At 37.4% G+C, this 26,107-nt stretch overlaps 1 protein-coding gene and 1 long non-coding RNA gene across 5 annotated transcripts in view; one reads left to right on the top strand and one right to left on the bottom strand.

Annotated features, from left to right (window-relative positions):
* Positions 1-26,107, top strand: part of LOC141570173 (uncharacterized) — a 402,630-nt gene that overhangs the window by 60,624 nt on the left and 315,899 nt on the right. For all 3 annotated transcript variants that reach the window (XR_012494127.1, XR_012494126.1, XR_012494128.1), the window contains exon 2: positions 18,116-18,236. This is a non-coding gene — a long non-coding RNA (uncharacterized LOC141570173). The remainder of the gene's footprint in view (positions 1-18,115; positions 18,237-26,107) is intronic.
* The window catches only part of CYYR1 (cysteine and tyrosine rich 1), a 114,554-nt gene that overhangs the window by 36,871 nt on the left and 51,576 nt on the right, over positions 1-26,107 (bottom strand). The window lies entirely within an intron of this gene.

Genomic DNA, 26,107 nt, shown 5'->3' with positions numbered 1-26,107 from the left:
CATCTGAACTTCCTGGATAAATTCTCTAATTTTTCTCATTTCTGTTTGTTTTTTTGAACTACTTTCTGGCAGTTTCACTGACTTTATCTTACAGTGTTTTATTGAGCTTTTAAATTTCAGCTATCATATTTTTAATTTCCAGCTGCTCTATCTTATCCTCTGTCGCAACCTTCCTTCTTAAAGTGTCTTGTTTTGCTTTCATGGATGTAATTTTATTTTTTCTCTTAATCTCTGAAGGTACTAATGATAAATTATTTGAAATTTTCTTTATTCTTTGTATTTCCTCTATCCTATTTAGGTTCATTTTATTGATTGTTCATTTTGATTTGTTCCATGTTTGACATTTTGGTGATCCCTGAATCTCCTCTTATTTTTAAAAGAGGCACTAAATATCTGCTTGGACGTTCAGTGTGCAAGGTCAGCATTAGACATGTGAATTTCACCTGAGGTCAGTTCCTATAGTTTTATTTCTTGGAGGATGTTCATTTTTCTCTTTAAAAGGGTGCTCCAATTTCATACTTGTGGAGTATCAGCTGGGCTTCTAGTATCTTGGAGCCTGGGGTTTTACCCATTATGGGTATGACCTTTCACAGAAACCCCATGCTTTCAGCTCAGAAACTCAGTCTCACTTTGCTGTGACTGTGGAGGTTTTCAGGATAAATCATTAAAAAAAAAAAAAAAAAAAAATCATGTGGTTTCAGAGCTTGACTTTGGAAGCCAGACTGCCTGGGTTCCAACTGTAGCTGCTAACCCCACCCCCTACCCCAGTTTTCTTAATGACACGAAGGTCAGTTTGGTTTATCTGACTCTCCTCCCAAATTTCATGTCATCAAATATCTATGCTCATGGATCGCTTACGAGATCAGGCATTATTCTTAGTGCAATTTGAACATTCATGGTATACTTTTCTAAGACATGTCCATAATCTCTTATTTCAAACCCTTGTGGCCAGACATGTCTTACAAGTCAGGAATTTTCAGGTTTTGGAAAGGGAATACAGTAATACATTGTATATTGTATAATGCTCCCAGAGCAAGCATCCTGAGCACAGCACATTTATATTTCTGCAGTAAAGTTGGGAATATTAACACTTGTGGATTACACAGAGACTGGAAAGAAGCCCCAGGTTTGTTCAGGTCCAGTCTTGCTACCAATGGAGCTATATCAAACCATTAACTTTCCAGAGTTTATTAAGGATTTTGGACAAGGAATTGTGAACCTGTATTTGTACTTTTCAGAAGATATTTTCTCTCTGTGACCTTTTCCACTCACTTTAAAACAAACAAACAAATACAGAATACCATTAAGAATTCCAATAGGCTCCTTTAAAATATTCCTATATGCATTTTAACTTTGTTAGTAAATTATGAAAGCAGAATGTGAGATATATCTGGATGTGCTGCTATTCGTAATTAAGAAGGGAAGAGTCTAACAGCTTAATAGATAAGTTTTTTCAAGAAAAAAGATTTATCAAAGGAGATATTTCAAATAAGAAAACTAAAAGCAATCTGGAAACCTCCTTTATAATTGTAATTTTCAGGTCTAAATAAGAGGTCTAAATTGGAACTTAATATATGTTCCAGAAACAGTCAATAGCCCAATTATTCCAGGCATAGAGTTTCTTAAGTATGTGTTATAGAAAATGTTGATATCAAATTGGGATATGCTTATATTCATTAATCCTTTTTTAAATAGTGGAAAGTAGAAAATTAGTCACATTTTGCTTCCTTGTTGGCAGCTCCAACAAAAGTGCTTGCCCTTGAGGTCAATAATAAGGTTGCAAATAATGTATTAAATTAGGTTTTTGATTAAATCATGATTTTGGGGTCCTTGATCCTTTGATACCCATTAAGAACTGTAAATCAGTTATTTAAGACATGGCAAATATAAATTTTATAGCATTCTTTATCGTTATTAATTAAAAGAAGCAATAAACAAACTAACCTATCTGCATATAAATAATTTGGTTTTGGTTTAGTCAACTATTAGAAAGAGTCAAGCTATTAATGTGAGAAATTTGGCATCATAAAAACCTTGAAAAAATTTTAGGGAATTTTATTTTTTGAAAGAATGTATTTCAGGGTGTGCGTGTTTTCTGGTCTCCAGAAAGGCCAAAGCATGATTAGAGGGTTGGAACTTTCAGCCTCACTCTGACCTCTGGGGCAGGGGGCAGTGGTGAGAGATTGAGTTATTCACCAATGGCCAATGATTTAATCAATCATAGCCACCCAAGGGAAGCTCCATAAAAACCCTTACATGATGGGGCTCAGAGTTTATGGGTTGGTGAACACATTATGTTGCTGGAAGGGCAGAGAACCTAGAGAGGTCACAGGAGCTCTGGAAGCTCTATTCCCCTTCCCCCCCATACCTTGCCCTATGCATCCTTTTCGTTTGGCTGTTCCTGAGTTTTATCTTTTATATTAGGTTGGTGCAAAAGTAATTGTGGTTGAAAAGGTTAAAAATAATTGCAAAAACGGCAGGTACTTTTGCATCAACCTAATAATAAACTAGTGATCTATTAATAGTAAGTACAATGTTTTCCTGAGTCCTGTGAATTGTTCTAGAAATTAATCAAACCTAAAGGAAGAGGTTGTGGGCATCCCTGACTTTGTAGCCATGTTGGATGGAAGTGCAGGTAATCTGGGGACTCAATAACTGTGACCTGTATCTGGAGTGAGGTCACATCTTGTGGGACTGAGCCCTTAAAACTGTGGAGTCTGACACGAACCCGGAGTTAGTGTCAGAATTCAATTGAATTGTAGGACATTCAGTTGCTATAAGAATTGGTTGGTGTCAGGAGGAAAAACGCCCCACAGACTTCCATCTCTGTCCTCCAAAATTCTTTGTAGGTGCATGTATTTCCGTGTGCTGATTAGCTTCATGGGTGGGTACTGAGCACTTGGAAATGAAAAATTGCTAATGAAATTGAAAATTTGTGCCAAAGAGAAACTTTATAATCAAGATATTAAATGTATTTGTAGTGGATCTAATGATGCTATGAAACTGGTTTATAACAAGGCTCAGAGATAATATGTTTCATTCCATAAAGAACTTTTGATAAGTAAAAAAGATTTTGGTATGGTTGCAATTGTTACAGTAACATTTACAACACACTTTTAGACTCAGAACTGCTGTACAGTAATTTAATATAAACATGTTGACATGGTTTTACTGTTAAATAATGTTTAAGGTAAATAGTAGATATGAAAAAAAATCATTGTAGTGTTTCCCTTCTTCTCTGACGTGACCAATTTACAAAAGCATTTTATAAAAGAGTGTAATAGAAAGGACTTATGAATATTCTTGCAATAATTTAATAACTTTAGTCCCAATAAAACAGGAAAATAAAAAAAGGCCACAGAGATATTTGATGCCCATAAAAGATGAGGGCAGAATTACAGAGTATGCCCATTAGGAGAAACCTTTGATATGGATGAAGAGTTTTTAAGGAGTACATAAATGAGAGGTGAAATTTTTAGAAGAAAGTTTTCTGGAAAAAATGACCACAATTTTAAAAGAATTAACTTAAAATGAGTTCATTTCCTATTATAATGAAAAACATAGTTAAAAGTGAAGGGACAGCATTTTAATATTTTTACCAAGAAAGGAATATTAAACAGTCCAACTTATTTTATGATAATTCATGTGTAACGAATGAAAGCAGTAGAAAAATATTGTTCCACACTGTAGGGATGAAAGTAAAATGCACAAATGAAAAAAGTAAAACTTGGCAAAATTCTTCTTCAGACTATTCCATTTTCTTAAAAAAATCATTCTTTTGGCCAATTCATTAAAATATTGTAATACAATATTTTCATGGTCATGAGTTTTCAAAACCAATATTGTATTCTAAACTTATTGGCAAATTTAAAGGTATATAATTTAGTAAAACTTTGACTTGCTTCTTTTAAATGTGATACTTTTTTTTTCTGTTGCTTTACTAAATCATTACAGAATGGTAAGAATAGAAAGCAAACTTAAGGAAGTATCATTTTCAATATTAAGAATACATCATTTTATAACTTCCATTATTAACAATAGGCCTCCAGAACTATCTGTATCTGTATGTCTATACCTATATCTAGCTACATATATGTCTATACATATATCAAATAAGACAATTACAATTTCATGTAGTTAAATTATTACTATGCATAAATATTGTTACAATCCCATGGGTAAAATGTGAATGGAAGGTAAAAACACCAATCCATATGATTTTCCCAATAGGTCTACATTATTTGCAAAAATATCCTATAAAATTCAGATACACTAAAGATGTTTATTTTGCATTTTTTTCATGCTAGTCCTTCTCCCTAATAACTTCCCTCAATAAATCTTTCCTGGGCTTTATAGGTAACTTCCCTGTTATCCTCAGAATAATAAAATTAGAAACTAACATTTCTCTAAATGAATAAATTTACCTGATTTACTGACTCTACCCCTTCTAGAAGATAGTTGTTAAGTAAAATATGTTGTGACATAACTCAAGAAAACTTCTTATTCGATGGCTGAAATGGGCTTTTTGTCTCTTCTTCCTCATCTACTCTCCATCCTTCTTTCTGAAATATGAATGTAATGGCTGAGCTCTAGTCTCCTGAGGACATTCTGCCTAGGGATGGAGCAAGTATGAATTCGATGGAATGGAATGTGTGTCCCTAATAACTATATGGAAATGCTCTATCAGCCCTGAGTTGCCTGTCTGTGGATTTCCTTTACATGAGAGAGAAACGATTTAAATTTTTTTTCATTAAAACCTGTTTTAATTTTCAGTGTGTGTGTGTGTGTGTGTGTGTGTGTGTGTATTTGTATTTTACTTAGGAAAACAGGAATCTGAGTAAGGATTCCCAGAATTATATTGATATGTTCTGTATAGTGTATGTATTCCAAATGTCATTATCTGATTAGTTGCCAATATAACCTTGAGATAGCACAACATAACAGAATGTCGAAGTCTAAATGCAATCATTCATAGTTACAAAAGTTTCCAGAACATTTTTGTGCAATATACATGGATGTGATTAATTTCATTGTTTAGTTAACAGCAATATTTGGAAAAGTAGTACTGACCCACACTTAAATCAGCTTAATTTTCATGGCATGTCCTTGTGGTGTTTGATTTACTCCTGTTATTATGTCTGCAATTCTAAACGGCTGCCACTAGATAGCAACGCTCATGAAATACAGTATAGATTGCACATCTGTCATGTTTTAGGCACTGTTCTGAGTGATGGGATACAAAGTTGAATGATACATAGTACCTTGAAGGATTTTAGAGCCATACATGGGGTAGTAAGCAAAGAGAGACTTTGAAGGTCAATTATCTCCAAGCATAGAAGATTCAGAAAAGAAAACAATTAAAGAATTTTCCTACTCAGCAAAAGAGAATTGTTTCTTTTTTTAAAACAACAATATGAATGTAATAAACTAAAAAGAGTAGTAATGATTTCTTAATACTTCTTAGTTGCATATACAGTTTTTTGACCCGGAAGATGATCTTGTGAAATAGAATCCAACCCACTTATTTTACGAGCAAGAAAACCAAATCTGTGGGAGGCTAAAATATATGTCTTCTAGTTTGTTTCCTGGTATAGAATAGACCTCAATGGTCCTGATTTCCACCCCAGAACTGTTTATACTGCAATGGACTGCCCTGCTCACGTTCTCTCATTCACGCAGCATTTGTTTGTGGAGTCGCTTCACTCTTCCAGATATGCTACGAAACACTAGGCATGTAAAAAATAAACCAATTCTTGCTGGGAAGCAGAGAAGAAGAGGAGAAAAAGGATTCGTGGAATGGTTGGGAAATTGAAGCTCTGAGACCTGGTGACTGGTTGAATTGGGGAGTAAGTGAGAGGCCAGAGTGTAGAATGTCTTCCATGTCGGTGATGCCCCGTGCTGCACAATAGACAGTTCATAAAAATGTGTTGAAATGAAGACTTTGTGAGACATGCAATCATAAGCTAGATTTAAACAGAAACAGCCCCTGCATAGAGGTTTCCCTGCCTTCTGCCTTCCAAACCTAAAATTTCCCAATTACTTCCAGATATAATTCTCTCATTTCTAATGCTTTGCCACAGTTCACCCTTTTGAAGTAACCTTTGCTGAAACTTCACACAGAGCTAATTACCTTAACTTACAATGATTGCTTTAGACAGGATTTTTCTTCTTTTTCTTTCTGTAGCTTTTTATCATAGTTTGAGTGGGAAAAAAGTCACAAAGCAGTTCTTTTAGCAATGACTACAAGGATTTCTACTGAGAGTCTATTTGTTGAGATTTAAGTCCTGAGAGCATATAAGACTTAAGAGACTGAATCTGATTATGAAAATGCAGAACCCTCCGAGTAATCTGCTTTCCTTTCCATTGACTCCAGCCTGGAGAGCTTCAAATAAACATGGGAGCTCACACAGTTATTGACCTGACAGAATAGCAGTTACCTTTCAGGCTTAGACATTTGAAAACTTAATAAGGTTCTTGTAGGAGTCGGGTGGATGCTGGAGGTTGCAATCCTTTCCAATGTAACTGCCGGAGCAGGTAACAGACAACGGAGGCATGACAGAATCCTGGCAGTGAGCCCACAGGCTGTCGCACCCAATAGATCCTCCTGCGGCTCTGCCAACTGCTAGACTGTACATCACGAGCTGGCCTGCCCACCCAACAACTGTGATGCTCTTCCTGGACCCTAACAAGGATTCATGCTCTGCTGAGACAAGCCTGTGACTGATCACCATCTGCCTGGGAGATTGCCTATTCTAGACCTGCAGTGATTTGCTCAGTCCTGACATTTATCATCTGCAGACAATTCTCACAAGCTCATGGCTTCCCAGACACCAATGCTACTGCCTGATCACACCCTTCGGGAGGCCTTGCTCACAACCTTACCTGTGCCCATCTGATGTTGGTCGGAACCATCACATCTTGACTTCCTCATAGGATGGAGCCTCATGCTCATTTTAGTGACCCTTCATGTCATTCACAAGCAATACATCGTCATGCTAGCATCACTGTCATCGTCTCTCACTGTAGATGGCTGCCTCTACATAGCTCCAGCTTGAGTTTTGTGCCTTCTAATTATCTGTGACAGAAAAACGGATTTCAACCATGTCTCATTCCAGTAGATAAGATCCCAGTGAAGGAATGTGATCGGTCCAGCTAGACTGAGGACCCAGCTCTGGATCAATCCACTTGGCCACGGCCAGGAATATTGCGATTGGCCCAGCTTGGGTCATTGTTTGTCCCCAGGCCTGAATTATGTAAATGGGGAAAGGCATGAAGGAAATAGAGATGGTGGATTTAGGAATAGCAAGGGGTTTGACAGACATGACACAGGTATTCCCACACACTATAACTTTGTATAGTTGGCATTATTAGGAGTCCAGGTCCAAGTTTGAGTTTATAGATGTGAGCTAGAATTATAAAGAATGAAGGACAGGTAGAGACAAAGGATTCCAAATCTCAGCTCTGTCCATGCTTCACCTAAATGTGGAAGTTGTACCGCTAAGTCAGAAAGGTAACTTGAGGCAAGTTTGCAGGTGTGGAACTCTGAGGAGTCCTAGCGGCCATCTGTTCTAGAAGGCTTTATTTAAAAAAAAAAAAAATCATTTAATCTCAAGGTGGAAGGAATCATAAATTATGCAACAGCAAACATTTTTTAGTATCTTCTCTAGCCTAGATATGATGTTGGAGATTCAAGGAAGATGAAGCCTGGGGAAACCACAGACATACATGCATGCAATTATAACACACAGCATTAAGTGGACATGGGGGAAGCACAGGCCACGTTCAGTTGCAGCAGAAGATAACACCTAATCCAGATGTGTTAGCATGTGTGCAGGCATGTGTGAGTGCGCGTGTAGAGAGTAGAGACTGGGTGTGTGTGAGTAGAGAGAAGGTATGCGTGAGAATATATGTGAGTGAAAAAGGGTGTGGGTGTATACAAGTATGTTTATTTGAGGGGGTGCTTGAGTCTAGCTTCCTGAGGCCGTAACCCCTTCTGAATCTTAAAGGAAGGTTAGGAATTAATCAAAATGAATTGAGGGGATTAGAGCAGAAGCACATTTCAAATCAAAAGAACAACATATAAATTCCATAGGAATGCAATATATCATGATGTGTTTAAGGGACCATGAAAAGTTGAGAGTTGCTGGAAGAGAAAATAAGGAGGTGAGTCTGGAGAATAAGAAGGGGGTTGGAGGGATGATTGGGGGGTCTTCAATAACACAGTAAAGAAGTTGGTCATTTTTTTTTGGAGTATATGGAAAACAAGCAAAAAGCTGTAAGCATGGGTCAGTCTAAGAGGAATGTGGAGAGTGGATTTGAAGGGTACCAGACTGTGCCTAGGCCTCCCTATTAAAAGATCATTGTAATTATCTGGGCAAAACACGGTGAAAGACTGAAACTGATAAGGCAGTGGGGCAGGGAAAAAGGTGGGGAGGAGGGAGTTCAAGAACGTAGAAGGTAACATCAGTGGTGCCTTAAGGTCAAGTTCAAACTCCTAAAGGATTGTTGTAATTGTATGCTATATCCAACCACCAAAGCTTTTGGACATTCCCAGTACTTAAAGTCATTATGTCTGGAGGCAGCTTATTCCATTATGGAACAATACCGTGTGTGTGACACTACAGTATGATTTAGTTCACCAGATCTGTTGCATCCAAAGAAGGAACCTTTACAGAGGGAAAGCTCTGATCTTCTATAGGAAAGAAGGGAAGTGTCAGGCCCGGAAAGTATTGCAGAGAAGGCAGAAGATAAACTTCGCTTACCCTTGTTGCTTATTGGTCTGACTTTAACTGAGTGTATTTTACAAAATGAATATGTTTATAAAAGGCATATGTACTCTTTAATATTGTATTACATAAACTTTTAGCAGAAAGAGCATGCATAGGTAAGAGATTTGCTTTATTTGTATAATCCATCAACTCTTAATTGTCCTTCTCTGAAACCAATGTCCCTAAACCTCCATAAAACATAATAGTCTGTGAGTTATTCTTAGATTGCTTCATGCAGTCTGATCGTCCGATCCAGGTCTTTGTACAGTTAAAATCTAATTGGATCAGAGAATGAATGCCTGAGGCCCCCTGCCCCCAGCTCCTCTGTACCACAACTAATTAGCAGAAACTCCACTTTAAAAACATTGCTGCTGTAGGTCAAGAAAGGAAAGCAAAGCAGAGGTGGAAATCTCAGCCTAATGAAGATGCAAAAAAAGATGAGAAGAGTTTTAAATTTTAGTGTGATAATTAATTACAGTCCATAAGAACCAAGTTCTATGAACACTGGCTAATTGTAATTTAAGTTGGATTCATTCACACAAATCTCTCCCCCAGTATCACTTCCAATTCTGAGATATCTTGTTCAGGAATCCTTATTTATTGTCAGTTTAAGCAACAGTCTCAAGTCTGTGGAGATGTAATAATCATCCAGGTAGTAGTAAATGTTTTATCTAAATAATTGTAACTGCATGTACTCATTTATATCATCTAGCCAGCTCTTACTTATTTCTACATTGGAAAAATATAGTTTTGTCTCAAAGATCTTGGCAAAAATGGCTATGCTTTGACACAATAGTTGGTTTGGAACATAGCTTATATGATATGTTTTTAAAGAGCATAAGTGAGCGGAAAATCGGATTAATTCTGTGCGTTTTTAGGAGCAGCTATTATAATGTGTTGAATGTTTCACTGTGTTCTTTGAAATTGCAATAGGCCAGGAGGCTACTCACTCTTATTGCCATGCAAGTTATAGGCAGTTGTGCTGGATTTGAACCATCAGAGTGGTGTCACACCAGTTTTGTCTCTTTTGTATGTCTCAGAAGTCAGTTACACTTCATCCTGTTCCATCAATTAGGACAGGCAAAAGCAAGGGGAGCTAGACTGAGAAATAGCAGTTCTCTTACTGGGGAGAAAAAAATTAACTAATACAAGTTGGGGTAGCCTGGCGAAATAAGGCAAACTGAAGTTATACAAGTAATTACTGCCAGTGTAGACAGGCAGAATAACAAATTACAATGTGGGTCATCACTGCAGATGAAAGATTCTTCTGATTAAAGTAATGCAGATTGGGTAGAGAGAGAGACAGATCCAACAGGGAGAACACAGCATCAGGGGATTATGGGGATAATAATCTTTAATACCACAGATTCATCTAAGGCAGGTGAGTGCTGGCAGTAGGGTTGTGGCAGAGACAGTAAGCTTCCCAGCTTCCTGTGCATCCTGGAGAGGAGGGGCTGTGTGATTACCATATTTTTCTGTGTATAATGCACACTTTTTTGGGTACAAATTTGTGAGTGGAAAATAAGGATATGCATTATATATGGGTAGTACTAATTCCGTATCTATATACATGTTTTTATTTTATTTATGCTTATGAGTTAAAAGTGTAACTCTAGAAATCAGCGATATCCGTATGCAAAATATTACCCTGGAATATGGTAATCGGTTTTGGTGAACTTACGACGAACTTGCAATGACAAAGAGTTCTTGGCCTTCTATGATGTGTAAATATCAGAAATTTCTTGCTGATACATAAAATTTCTTGTACCTTGTATCTGTTCTTGTGTTTTGTAATTATTTGTTCCATAAAATTTCTTGTATTATAATATGTTAAAAAATAAATGCTAAAGTTCCTGTATAATACAAAAAATAAGTACCTAAATGTAAACAAATAAAAATTTGAATTAAAAAAATTAAAACAAAAGATTTTTTTCCCTGAAAGTTTGGGCCAAAAATGTGGGTGATCATTATACATAGGAGCACATTATACACAGCAAAATATGGTAATTCTCCCCCATGGAATATTGAAGGAAGTTATATATCACTTCCTGTCAAGGTCAGTTAGGACTCAATGTTTCTTCCTCACCTCCTTTTACTGTCTTAGCCTGTTTGTGGTACTGCAACCAAAGGATTCTGGGATGGTGAGCCTACGATATGGAAGGAGACTGAGTCACTGAGTCACAGCTTGAGAGATAACCACACTTCTGAGTGGGTTACCAGGTCAAGCAATAAAATGGTATTGAGCTAACCCACTGAGATTTCAGGGTTTATCTGTTTCCACAGAAAAGCCTAGCTAGCCTGGGTAAGGCATCGGTGTTGTGATTCCGAGCACAGGGTGTGGATTTAGCATGACGAAGTTTAAATCCACTAATGAGCTCTGTGACTTGACCTCTCTGAGCTTCAGTTTTGGGGACAAGAATCTTGTTACCAAAATGAAACTTCATACGGAGTTTCAACTCAGGAAACAAACTGGAAGTCCAGTGGTGGGCCTGGAAATACTACAGTCCAAGACAGGTGTAACTTCCAAGGTATCAGGCTCCCCAAGTTACACAGCTGAATGAGGCCCACAGTGCACCTGATTTGGTAAAGAATATGAGAGCCAATCCCGTTTTGCCTCAGAGTGAAGGCTATGGTCCTCAACTCGGGGTTCACATTAGATTAAAATTAAATCACACACACACACACACACACACACACACACACACACACACACACACACTAGTGATGCCTGGGCCCTAACCCAAATCAATTAAATCAGAATCTCTGGGTATCAGATCCAGATATTGTTATAATTTTAAAGTTAAACTGGTGGGGCTAATATAGAGCCAGAGTCGGAAATCAATGACTTGCAGTAACAAAGAGGTCTGAAGCTGCTCAAGAGCTTTCTGTTTCAGTAGAAATTGGTTCAGGAGGTGAAGGATGGCGCCTAGGAAAAAGAAACATTAGATGGTCTCAGATATGGACTCAGATATGTAGAGTTGGAAAAAGAAGTGATTTTAGCAGCAATTTCTCAACAGAAAAGAGATAGTAACTTAAGTCAAAACATATCCACTTACAGAGATAAAATGGAAGAAATACCATTATAAATATTACTATTATTTTCTTTTCAGTCCTCATTCTGTTTCATATTCTCAGTCTACTAAATGCATTTAAAATATGGGAAGAAATCATGAGTGTACAAAATGAATATTCAACATAGAAAAATATTTCTGATGGTATATTGCAAAGCTAGTAAAACATTCACAAAATGTTGCAGAAATATAGAAACTGCACAATTGTTTGCAATCTTGTCTGCTCATAGATAACCTAACCATTAAAAGATATGTTTGACTACAAAAATAGGCAGATCAATGCTTCCCAAATAGGGAGGAAAAGCAGTCCAGCAACCAAAAATTGCCAAATTGGTTCAGACCCATTATTTATCCAACGTCCTGATCCGTTGCTGACATAACCAACATTCAGCATGGAAGATCAATTTCCTAGCAGATGTAAGTGAATCTTAATGGAATGGTATATCTTCATTTCCTTTAGCCATTTATAACTTTTACTCACATTTCTCCTAACCATTTTTGAACTGCCAGGGTCCACTGGGATGACAAACTTGAAAATATCTGCTGGTAATGAAAGGTATTTATTGGACATTAACATATTAGTTACTTGGTTTTGGTGATGTAGAAAGGTTACTAAAGAATAGTCAATTCAGTTACACGGACTAAGTTGCACTGGTGCCAAAGCTTTATATTTTTTCTTTTTTACTTGAAATCAAAGTCAACAGTCTTAACAATTTTAACTGGTCCTTAAAACTAGTCACACATTTGCTCAGATTTAGTTTGCAAATGAGCACCTTTTCACCAACATACCCTCATCAGGAAATCAAGTCATAAATATTCTAGGGAACAACACCAATAACTTATTTTATGTACACAGTTTGGGATTATGCCAATCAATTCACCAGTGCATGACTTCAAAGATTGTTTCATCAATCTTCCATCACTCAAGTCACAGAACATAAAATCAACCCTTTAACAAGAATTCGGATTGTATTCTATTAAAAAAAGGTTAATTTTAAAAAGCAAATGAGCTAGCAAGAGTACTGTGAGAAACACGCCTCAAAAGAAAAATGATCATAGAACCTTTGGCTCTGTTCTATAAATCTTGACCTCTTTTTTCCCCATCTGCTACTAGTGGGTAGATTGCTTCTTATATTAGTCCCTAAGGGAAGGTCTAGCACCACATGAGGCTAAGCAGTATAATTTGGTCTTTTACTATTTTAAGTTCAAGTTATTAAAATGCCATGGACTCAGTGAAGTGTGGCTCTTGTCAACCAACCTGAGAAAGAGGCATGCATACTGCCTCTGACAATGCTATCATGATAATGTAAAACTAATCATTGCTTTTGGGGGATAAATCACTTTAAGATCAAGGCCCCTAAATGTTATGTTCAAGCAAAATGTGGCTCTTTAAAGAGACCCCTGTGTAAATATTGATTTTATGCTCTCTATTGAATAAAAATGTCTGAATTAAATCTCAAACTGAGTTCCCATATGTCATTTGTGTCATATATTTCCATTTGGTTTGAAATCTCAAGCAGCTAAATTTGACATCAGCTTTACAAGATCTTTTACACTTGAGAAATTCTCAGAAAAGAATGAGGACCATGTCTCTTTATATGTTTGTCACTTGTGGATGAAGTACCTCTTCAGTTGTTTATCTAGGATCTGTGGGCACAACAGTGATTTAGAAGGTATCTCCTTTGAATGCTACTAGGGAAGGAAGACAGACGGCAAAATATTATGGAATGTGAAAGAAGTGGTCATTACAATGTGCTTTGAAAGATGAGTTAGTCAAGGAGGAAAAAATAAAAAGTATTCAGGAAGATAAAGCAACCTGTGAGAAAGTGAGAGAGAGCAGGGCTTCTTTTAAGAGAAAACAGTTCAATACAGTAAGTATTGTACACAGTTTTGATGACAGAAAGATGTTTGACTAATGGTTGCAGATGAATTTGGAGAGCTAAACTGGGGTGAGCTCACGAAGGGCCTTGAAAACCATGGTAAAGGGGTGACTGTATAGCAGAGAGGTCAGTGGCAAGGAGGAAGTCAGTAAAATAACAAATAGATTACAAAAGGCAAGAATGGAGAGAGGGACACCAATTGGGAGTTTGCAAAAGAGGTGAGGAAAGGCATTGGTAAGTGTAGTGGGTTGAATGGTGGTCTTCCAAAAGATGCTCGTATGTCTATGTCCTAATTCCTAGAATCTGCGAACGTTACCTTGTTTGGAAAGGCTCTTTCCAGATGTAATTAAATTAAGGATCTTGAGATCAAAAGCTCACTCTGGAGTATATGGGTGGATTCTAAATCCATTGACAAGTATCCTTATAAATGACACATAGGAAAGATTTGACAGACAGAAGAGAAGAAAGCAATGTGACTGCAGAGGCAGAGAGTTGAGCATAAGCCAAGCAACATTGACAGCCACCAGGAACTGGAAGAGACAAGGCAAGATTCTCCCCTGGAGCCTCCAGAGGAAGTGTTACCCTGCTGACACCTTGATTTCAGCCCCCAGAACCATGAGGACAAATTTCTGTTGCTTTAAGCTACAGGCTTTGATTATTTGCTATGGCACTCTTAGGAAGCTAATACAGCAAGGTAAGAGAAAGACGTTGGAGGAGGGGAGAACGCAGTGCATTTGGGACACTGCCAAAGCCCAGTAGAGCAGGATCTAAAGGCATTTGTGAGTGAGGCTGAGCAGTTAAGCAGGAGGTTGTATTAGTGAAAAGCGGCTGGGTCTGAATGCACAAAGCATCACTGAGCAGATCAGAATGGCTGCAAAAGAAGAGTCATGTTCTGGAACAATGGAAGGGAAAATTGGAAAGGGAGGAACAATCAGCAGAGTGCAGTCTTTTCTTGCTGGAGGAAGGGTCCATGGTAGTGCAGAGGGGGGAAAGGGCTGGGTCTGGGGAATTTACCACTCAGTCAAATATAGGGCAGGGTCTTAGTGTGCACAGGCTGCCTTAACAAATGCCACAGACTGGGTGACTTAAACAACAGCCATTTATCTCCTTGAACATTTATGTTCTGGAGGCTGAGAAGTCGAAGGTCAAGGTGCCAGCAGATTTGGTGCTTGACGAGAGCCCCCTTTCTGCCTTGCAGATAGCCCCCTTCTTGCTGCATCCTGTCAGGACAGTGAAATTGGGATTTCTTCCTCTTCTTTGAAGGGCACTAATGCTATACTGAGGCTCCACCCTCATGACCTCGTCTAAACCTGATCACTTCTCAAAGGCCCCACCTCCTAACGCCATTACATTGGAGGTTAGGGCTTCAATACATGCATTTTGTGAGGGATGCAAATATGCAGTCCATAGCAGGCCAGGAATTTGACTGTGGACCAGATGTGGGCCTAGTGGGATAAAGGGCCAGCTGGGGGGCTGTTCTAGGTCCTGAGAGACAACGGGAACAATGGGGCTGTGATGGGGGGACCACTGAGCGTGTGTGCGGAGGATGATGGGAGGCCAGGAGGTGGTGCATGGAACAAGAAACAGTGTCCACATGAATTAGTTGTCAGCAAGGCTACCAAGCCAGCAGGGAAGAAGCTCTACATCCTGGGGTCTGCTGTCAGAGGGGTCCAGCAGAGCGCAGGAAGCCAGCTCAGTAGGAACTGAACCAGAACTTTTCTATGCCCTCGTTTTCTCTCTGCCCTCCCATAGCTCTCCCTCTGGTGGGAAGGGACTTCTGGGTGGGAAAAGAGAGTAATTGGACACACCTCTCGCCGTGAAGACCCACCCCAGCTAGAAATGGGGAGAAGCCTGGCTTGAAGTCTAAAATGCTTACTGACATCTCAGATTAGGCATTTAAAATTTCCAAATGAGAATGTTTTAGAAGACTTGTGGGCTAAGAGTGAGCTGAAAAATCACAGATGTGCCAGATTTTCAGCCATCAGAGGGGAAAAGCTTCTTGTAAAAAGGTAGTGGGATAGAGTTGTGTTTTGCTTATCTATTATCATCATGCTTGTTCTATGTAATGTCTATTCAAAGAAAAGGAAGGTCATTTTCTCTAAGAAATCCTGGTAATTGACGTATTTCCACAGAACACAATAAGGTGGCAAAGGGCTGTTCTGAATAGATGCTTCTCCCATTTCCTAGTGTTAAATATAGGGTGAACAAATCACGTGATTATTAAACAATGTTTTTCTTGTATTTGAATTATGTCTTATAATTCTTAGAGAAAAGTTTTATACAGAACTCTCTAAAGCATCACATACAGGTTCCATTTGTTTTTCTTAGCCAAGAGAGTCTGTAAACCAGGTAAATACTAAAGACCCAGGATTGAGAGCTGGAATTGAAAAAGCTTTTCCACTCTGTTCACACAAGCTCTCTTTCCTCTTGGTTCACCACTTAATCTTTTGGTCTTATTTTCTTCATCTGTACAGTGGAGATAATGGGTCCCAATTTCTGTTGTTATCTTGATGGAAGGATTCCCACAGTTAGACTAAATGGAAATCTGACTAGTAACACCCACTTATCTACCTCTCAGAAGCGTTGTAAGAATTAATGATGGTCTTCAAAATGTCCTGAAGATGAAGAGCACACCATGAGAGAGAGATGATGAGAATTATTAAAACTGCCAACAAAAAAGCATATTTTAATGAATGTGGAAGAAACACATAGGCAAGGATCTTGGCTGGCTTGTGCTAGTACCTCAATGGCTTAGGGTAGAAAGGAATATGCATGATATCTGAGTAGAAAAATAAAAGTAATAACAAAACCAGATAATCCATGACCACACGCACATTAATAGTGAAATATTCTCTGCATCCTAAAAATCCAGTTAAATTAAAAAATAGAGTATTGATTTATGCATGCAAGATATAATGAAATCCAATGATATGCCTTGGAAATTTAGAACAGTCTATCTAAGAAGGCAAAAAACTAAAGACACATGTTCAGAAGGCAAAGACATCATGGATAATTTCCTCCCCAGTTCAAAATGCAGCATGGACAGAATTCAGTGGTCATGTGTAAATTTGATAACTGGTTTGGTTTTTTGTGTTTGTTTGTGTTTTTTTTGCCTCGTCTTTCAAAAAGAGATCAAATGGAGATATGAATGTTGTTTGCTTTAGAAGTAGTCAGGAAGCAGATGAAAATACATAGAAAATTTGACAAGAAGAGTTAAGTTACATGTGTAGAGCAATAAGAGAACAAGTTATTTATGAATTTAAACACTTTAAAAGAAAGTTAAAGTCACTGTGTGCTTCCTGCACACTGATTATTTCAGGCTGTAAGCCTCCAGCATATAGAAAATAGTTAAATTATTTTGGCCCTTATAATTTATCTTGGTCTTTGCACCTATAAGAATGAGATATCATAGTGCGTATCTTTTCTTTTCGAGCGGTCCCATTCCTTGTATTCCTGAAAAAGGTGTCTTAAGTCAATTTATAATATATTTAACTCCAAATATATTTTCTTTTTCATATCATTTGTCTCTATGTTGTAATACACTAGTGAGCTGTAGCTAATGTTAAAGCTAAGATAAGACATTTTATTTAAATTCTCTTATCTTTAATACCATATGGAACAGGTGGAGCTCTGCTTCTGTAGATGCACATTTTTGATGATGAAATTTTTTCTTTTTATTCCTTATTCACATGTGTCAGTTTACTTTTGCCCAAATGTCTATATTCTGCTCTACAGATATGGTCAGAGTGTATTTGCTTTTGTTAAAAAGTGTCTTTTTTATACTTGATTCTGGATGGAGGTGCGATAAGGAAAATAAAAGTGGGTGGAACTCATAATGTTTAATATTCTTTTTTCCACAAGATTCAATTTTAGAGATTCACTGGAATCCACAAAAAATCAGTCTCTATGATATTAAGTCTAATTTTAGTAGGGTAATTTTATCACCATTAAAAACAGTTGGAGGTACTATTATAATGGAGAGAATATGTGGAGACCTCATTTATTTAGGATACTGGTGAGATAATTTTGAGTCTTCTTGAGTAGTGGGACATACTTTCAAATAGTAAAGTTCTTCTTTCCTTAACCACTTATTTCATTCTTTAAAAAAGGAAAAGACAATTTGAGGTATATGATCAAAACTGAATCAAAATTGTAGTTTAAGAGTACGTTATTGAGCATTACATTGTATTGATTAAAAATTTAAACAAGTCCTGAATAAATAATTTAAAATCCCATAGTCTAATTTAAGAAATAAGTGATAGATTAAAATTTTTCCTTTTAACTCCTCTCTCCAAGATCGTAGGATATATCAAATATGTCTTCATTTCCTCTAAATTCTTCCTTTTCCCAAACTCAGTGTCTTATCATATTTCTGTTCCCTTTACATCCTCCTCAGTGTCTTTCTGCCTGGAATCCTGTTGCCTAGAGACCACTCTTGAAGAACATCCACTGTCATGGCCTCTTGGAGATTTAAGATGTCTAATGAGGAGCCTACAGAAATCACCAGCTTGTCTCAAGTAAGTAGCATTTTTAAAAAAGTCACAATAAAGCACTTGTCTGCATATTATGTATGCAGGTTATCATAACAACTGAAGTATAGGATGCAAATGAGAAAAAATACCTTTGGAAAAATGTGGATTTTACAAATCCATGCAAAAGGGAGGTGGGACAAAAATAAATCTGTACTTCGTATAAAAAAAATAAGAGAAACTTTCACGCCCCCCCCCACATCGTTTATTTATTCTAATTTTAAAAACTATTCTGAAGGCTCTATTACCTGTAGTTTTAGCTCTATCATGTGTCTATCAACATTCTGTTTAGCCCAACGGAGTTTTGAGGCAGTAAATTCCATGAAATGACATAAAGACAATTTTGAAAAACGTAAACAATACAGGAGAGAAAATGCAGCTATCGTGTTTCCCCAAAAATAGACTGGTCTTATATTAATTTTTGCTCCAAAAGATGCATTAGGGCTTATGTTCAGGGGATGCCATCCTGAAAAATCATGCTAGGGCTTATTTTCTGGTTAGGGCTTATTTTTGGGGAAACATGGTATAAGAATTCCATATCACAAAAGAAACAATCAACAAAATGAAAAGGCAACGTATAAAATCAGAGAAAGAATTTGCAAATCATGTATCTGATAAGGGCTTAACATCCAAAATATATAAAGTACTCATACAATTCAATAGCAAAAACCACACAAATAACCCAATTAAAAATGGTCAAAAAACGTGGGAAAATATTTTTTCAAAGACGATATGATATTCAAATGGTTAACAGGTACATGAAATGTGCTCAACATCACTAATCATCAGGGAAATACAAATCAATACAACAATGAGATATCACCTCACACATGTTAGAATGGTTATCATCAAAATGACAACAGAACAAATGCTGGCAAGGATGTGAAGAAAAGGGAACACTTGTGCATTGTTGGTAGGATTACAATTTGGTGCAGCTGTTATGAAAAACAGTATGAAGTTTCTTCAAAAAAATTAAATAAAAATATAACCACCCTATGACCAGTAATTCCACTTTGGGTATTTATCTGATGGAAATGAATTCACTATGTCAAAAGATATCTGAACCCCCATGTTCAATGAAGCATTATTTACAATAGCCAAGACATGGAAGCAACCTAAGTATCCATCGACAGATGAATAGATAAAGATGTAGTGTGTATACACACACACACACACACACACACACACACACACACACACACAAAATACTATTCAGCCATAAAGAAAAAAAAAGGAAATCCTGCCATTTGCAACAATGATGGACCTTGAGGACATTATGCTGAGTGAAATAAGTCAGACAGAGAAAGTGAAATACTGTATAATTTCACTTATATGTGGAATAAAAATAAATCATAGAAAAGAAACCAGACTGGTGGTTGCCAGAGGCAGGGGGTGGGCATGGGGTGGGGGAATTGGGTAAATGTGGTCTCAAGGTTCAAACTTCCAGTGATAAGATGAAGAAATACTGGGCATGTAATGTACAACACGATGACTAGAATTAACAATTCTGTATGGTATATTTGGAAGGAAAAAAAATTATAATTATATGAGGTGATGGATGTTAACTAAACTTATTGTGGTAATCTCTTTACAATATATGGATATTGAGTCATTATGCTATATACCTTAAACTTAAAAAAAATCGATTTAGGATACCTCCTAAAGAATGTCAGCATAATAATAATTTTGGAATATGATAAAATAATACAGATAAACAGTAGGAAGAAAAACCCTCTATATTAACCTGGGACATTCTGAGTAGGTCCAAGAGTCTAGCACATCTTAATGGTATCCAAAGATCAGTATATAGTGGAAGGTGTACCCCTGTTTAAGAAGTTATGGATGTATTCAGGCTATATTTATCATTTCTGAAAGATAAAATATTTTTAAATGTTTATACTTAAAAAAAATTCTATCAACTGAAAAATTTATGTGAATTAAAACACCTCAGAGATGAAATTAGAAAAACAATGGCCCCTCTTTGCTAAACTTTTATGGCTTTGCTACTATTAATAGCATTTTGGTTTTTTTTTGTGGTACCTCATGGTCACCAAGGTATGGTTAATTATTTAGAATTAATATTTTTTCCAAATATTTTGTCCCCAAACATGTAAAAACCAGTAAAAGCCTGACTTGCAAATACAGATGTGCTTCTATAGGAGAATTTGGAGACTGCTGGCATGTGGTATAGTTCAGAGAGCTTGAGATCGTGATGTGATAACAGACAGATCGAAATGCCCGCCACATTTCACAATGAGACCATGCGTTGCCTGCTCATCCTCCCTAGACTTTGTTTTTTTGGTAAGAAAAATGCACATATTTATTGTACTGAACTCATGAGGTTGTTATGATAAAAAAATGAATGTGTATGGAACCAGAGTGCCTAGAACAGTATAAGTGCTTAATAAACATGAGCTATTATTATTATCATTCTTATTCAATTAGCCCAATACAATCAAAGTGAGGCTGAATTTGAGGGCAATTACAGAGCCCCATGGCTAAATCGTGAACCGTTGTTTAAGAAAATGAAAGGCAATTATTTTTCTACGTAGTACCATACAAACAGCACATTCTGAAGAAACTAGATTAATATGGAAAAAGAAAATATGCTTTTAATACTTTTCATAGGTGTCAGAGAAGAAATGAAGGTAGGCTTACATTAAGAGAGCATTTATTCTTGGGAGAAGTATAAAATCAAGATTCTGCCCAGGTCAACCCTATCGGTCTTGTTTATTCTATATTGAAGTATAATTTAAGTAAGTAAAGTACATTGATATTAAATGTGCTGCTTGACAAATTTTATGATTTTATGCGTGTGCCACATAACCACCACCCCTCCAACATATAGAACTTATCCTCATCTCAATACGCTTTCTTGTGCCCAATCCCAGCTACCCCTTGAAGATAATCACTTTTCTGTTAATGACGTGAAACTTCAGATTCCCTTCCTAAAAGGACCCATTAGACATTTGAAGCCCTCGTTCCTTTCCCTAACTAGACCTGCCTGCTAGTCCACTGATTTTACTTCACTCACAGTCTATGTCACCTGCCTGTAACCCACAGTTATCCTATCCTCAACACACCCCTAATCTAATTTACCTGCATTATGCCGAGTATTCTCCGGACATATATGGTTTATGAACTATGACCTTCTGACATTGAGGGGGCATTCCCTCCATTATTGTGTTAATGATGTTTCACTTCATTTTTTTGATTCACAAACTCTGGAAATATTATTTTCTCAACCATCATTGTTGCACTGTGTTTTCCAAAACATCCTGGGCCAAGGCTAAGTAAGGAGACAAGAGAAAATTAGCTTGACAAGAACCTGAAGGTGAATCGTAGGGGCAGCTGCATTCTCAAACTCAGCTTCCCCAAAGAAGATTTTCCAGTTCCAGAGTTAAATCATGATGCAACAGAAGAATGAGCTTGGTCTTCTTGGTCTGAAGCAGTTTTCTCCAGGCGTTTCTTTTATCCCTGTCTCCTGTGCCCTGAATTTTACACCTTGGACATGTGAGCCAGGTGCTCATGCTGTGAATCCTTTCATTTGAAGATAAAGAAACAGGCTCAAAAAGTGAAAAGACCTCTGTAGGCTCCCTAACCAACCTAGGTGTGTGTCCACTTGCTCAAATGACTGTGGCCCCTCATTTGAGCACTTGACTACTGGAAACTCATATGAGCAAATAAAGCCCATAATCAACAGAGGATCAAGGTTTCTAGCTGATCACAGAGAAGCTAGAATCATCTCTATTATCATCCTTTCCACAACAGTACTAGTGAGCTCCAAGCTTGGATTTTTTCCACTTGCTGCATGAAAATATGAAGAGTCTAATAATGCAACTTGGGGGAAAAAATCCGATAGTAGCTATGAAAACCCTCAGCCTACAGGTTGCTGTGATTTTTCACTTGAGCATGCTAAAAGGTTCATATTATGTTTGACTTTAAAATTCTCTCTCAATTTTGACATGAGACATGTGACTCAGTTCTTTACAGTACTGATCCTGTAAAATCAGATGACTCAGCCACCAGTTATAATAGCATATTATTGCAGGATTCAGCCAAAGATGCCTTATGCTGACTAGAGAGGAGTTTCAATTTGATGAGGCAAAAACAGCTATGTCCCAACTCTGAACATATGCTCTCCTATAATAAGAAAAACAAAGCCAAATATAAACACTAAACAATGTTATATCCCTGAACTGTAATCCCTTAAAAAAAATCAATCATTTTCACTTTCACCATTAATTAACAATTAATTTTAGAATAGATGCTCTCTTAAATGTAATCTATTTTTACACATATTTCGGAATTCTGATCCCCATGTGAACCAAGAAACCAGAGGCTGATTTTTTTCCAATGGGTTTCTCCTTCATGGCTAAAGTATGCAGTGCACAAGAAAATGAGGTGAGCCCTAAGAAGAATGGGAATCATTTAATAACAACTGCTGCAAGACAAAAAAGAATTACAAAGATAAATCAATCTGGAGCAATAAAATGCCCCCCCACCCCTAAAACCTGAGTAAGAACAAGTTTCAGTATTGAAGTACTGTTTATTTTCAAGTTTCCCAGCAAACATGCTGAAAGAAATTACTACATTTAACCTCGTGAAGGATACGACAACACAGAGCCACTTTTTACCCAGTAAGCATCACAGGATGGGTGTCGAGATACAGACACGACATCTTTTATTTATGCTGAAACAAGGCAACAGGGCTAGAATGATGTTTAGAGTTATTCATTCATTCAGTGTGGACTGAGCACCTACTATGTATAATATCTACAGTGCCTCTGTCTGAGAGGCTGAGCAGATAAAGAGTTGTTTTGTGGGGATGACAGGTGTAAACTCTAAGTCACCACTGAAATAAAGCTGCATATGAAGGGCCCTGGAGGGGAGATTGGGGAAGACTTTACAAATGGCATGACATATAAGCAGAATCTGAAAGCTGTAGGGATTTGCCAGTTAAACAAGGTGAAAAATATTCTACCAGAGGGCATATGCAAAGTCATCACAGATGTGTGAAACAGCTTAAGATGTTTGTAAAACAACAAGCAACTTTGCATGGCTGCAGCCAAAGTTACCATCTAGAAGGAGGCTAGAGATGTGGCTAAAAATGCAGGCATGAACTTGAGGGTGGGGGATCTTTAATTCCGAAGAGGGTAGCTCATTCCTTGCACAGAAGTGAGTGACAACCAGATTTGTTTTTTAGAAAGATGCTTCCTGTAGCAGTGTGCAATGAGAGGCTATTCCAGCAATTCACCCGAGAGGAAATGAGGGCTAGATTTGAAGTGGTGTTGGAAGAAGAGGAAAATGTGGATTTTAGAGGTGTGTAGGGCAGAGAACTCTTAGAAATGGTTACCAGTCTCTGGAGTTTCTGAGTTGAACTTCTGTGGTAATGACAATTTTCTGAACCAAGAAAAAAAATATGTATAATGGGCATAAGTTCTGGAGTAAGTAGATGGGAGTGAGTAATGATTTTATTATTGGAGATACTGAGCCAAAGATGTCTTTTTGGGTATCCAGGTAGAAATGCCAAGGTAAACCATTTGTGAGATCAATGCATTCACTCTGTCATTTCCTGGGACACGCCAAGTGCTGTTTCATATGCTGTGAAATTATAATGCAATGGTGTTTGTTGATTTACAGTGAAGGTTTGGGACAATAAAGACTATTGCAAGGATTTCTTTGATAGCTTTATGGCAAGGTTTCAAATCAGGGCATTGTAGCCTCTGGTATCATTGGGAACCTTAGACAGGAGTCTGATTGTCATTAATATAATTTGCACTGTGAGTTGACACCACAAACATTACTTTGGTGAGAATTACTATGGATCAAAAGGACACGAGAGTGAAGCCAGGATTATATGGCAACATCAGCGATCGTTAATAACTGTTTATTGTCATAAACATGCTTTTAGAAAACAATCCCTTAAAAATATAAATCAAACCATGTCACTACAGCGAACCATACTTCCCAATGGCTTCTGATTTCACTTGGAGTAAGAGCCTGAGTCCTTACAATAGCCCACGAGTTCCTGCATGATGTGCCTCTTTCTCCTTATTTTTCTGATTTCATGTCTCATGATTTCCCTTCTCCCCCAATCACTGTATTCTAGCTATACATTGGTCTCTTTGCTGCTCCTCAAACATCAGATGGCTGACAAGTCTCTTTTTCTGATAGTACATTTTTTGCAGATATCTGCACAGTTTTGCACTATTGGTCCAATGTTATTTTTTGAGTGAGTCCTTCCTTGGCCACTTGGTTTAAAATTGTGGCATCTACAAGTTAACCAATCCTTATCACCTTCTCCTGCCTTATTTTCTCATAGCACCAAAGAACAGATTTTGTACTACTTTTAAACATCTTAATGGGAGATAGTGGTGTATTGAGAGATAATAGTAAAGTGCTGATAGCAGCTGCAGAAAGGATCCATATGAGTTGCATCAGAATAGGCTGACTTACGCTGCTGTGACAAACAAGCTCCCAGTCTCAGTAGCTTAACTGAGAAAGTTGGTTTCTTCCTCAACCAAAGTCTGCTTAAGTCAGATGACTCACCAGGACAGATCTCTCCTCCAAGCAGTGACTCAGTGATCCAGGCTCTCTGCATCTTATGGCTCCACTATCTCCACATATAGCCTTCATTCTTGCCACCAAAAGGAAAGAGTGCTCAAAGGTCCCACAGAGGCTTTTACCTAACCCAGTCCAGAAGTCATGCTCATTGTCCAATAGTCAGAGCTCGTTCATGGTCCCACTTACAAGAGAGCTGACTAGGAAATATTGTCTTCTAAGTGCCCTGGAAGGAGAGGAGACCTGGGTATTTGTGAGCACTCCTCAGGTCTACCACAGTAGCCAGTTCTGGAATAATCTTCTTAAGATACAGGGTGATGCAGTGGAGAGATCATGGGAGTTGGACTGAGCAGGGTTAGGCATAAGAGCTCGTTGAGCCAATCACTATCCATGTGGCCTTGAGTAAGTCAGTTATCATCTCTGGGACTCTGTTTTCAAATCCACAAAATGGGGGAAATAATACATAATCCCTTATATCAGAGGGGTTTATAAGTCTCAAATATAAAATTTTGCAAATAGTTACCAAATTTAGGCTACTATTCAAAAGCAAATGTATAAATAATGCAGTATGAAACATAGAAAACCTGCCGGGATGAGACAAAATGAATTATACTCCCATTTAACATCAACATTGATAAAGTTATCCCATTGTTAGAGACATAGAGAATGGTACCATTTGCAGACCTGCTGGCTTAACAGCTATGATGCCAAAGCAGTAAAGTAAGGAGCTGTTTATATATCAGTATTGGTGTATTTTCTATGTATGGAGCATGAAGAAAATGCCAAAGAAATTGAGATATAGGGCACACATAAGAGATTACCAAAAAGCATGAGTCTGCACACTATAAAAACAGTTTTATGTTATCATTGCCTTCAAGAGTGACTGGATCCAATATTGGCAGCTTGTGCGGTATCTTATGCTCTGTTGCTGGAGGGAGTCATCTTGGATCAGCTATTAGGTGACAAAGTCAATCATATGTTCCAAGGATTGATGAATATTTGAGACAAGTTGTAATACTGACCAAATATCAACTCTTTGAAAAATCTCATTAGAATGTATTTAAGGATATTTCTAGTCTTGTAATAACAATTTTTATAGATTTGGGTAATTAATGAATACAAGTGTCAGACTTCAAAAAGCCACTGAGTTAATACATAATTATTTTGTTAGTCACCTCAGGATTGTTGATGATGATAAAAAGTTAATGTTAATGATGTTAACAATATCCTATTTGTCAGTTTTCTATATTCAAAGAAGTCTTGTACATAGAAAATTTGATATTTTAAATACATTT

The sequence above is a fragment of the Rhinolophus sinicus genome, linkage group LG01 (assembly GCF_036562045.2).
Source record: "Rhinolophus sinicus isolate RSC01 linkage group LG01, ASM3656204v1, whole genome shotgun sequence".
Taxonomy (NCBI): Eukaryota; Metazoa; Chordata; class Mammalia; order Chiroptera; family Rhinolophidae; genus Rhinolophus; species Rhinolophus sinicus.
This window is presented reverse-complemented; position numbering and strand designations above follow the sequence as displayed.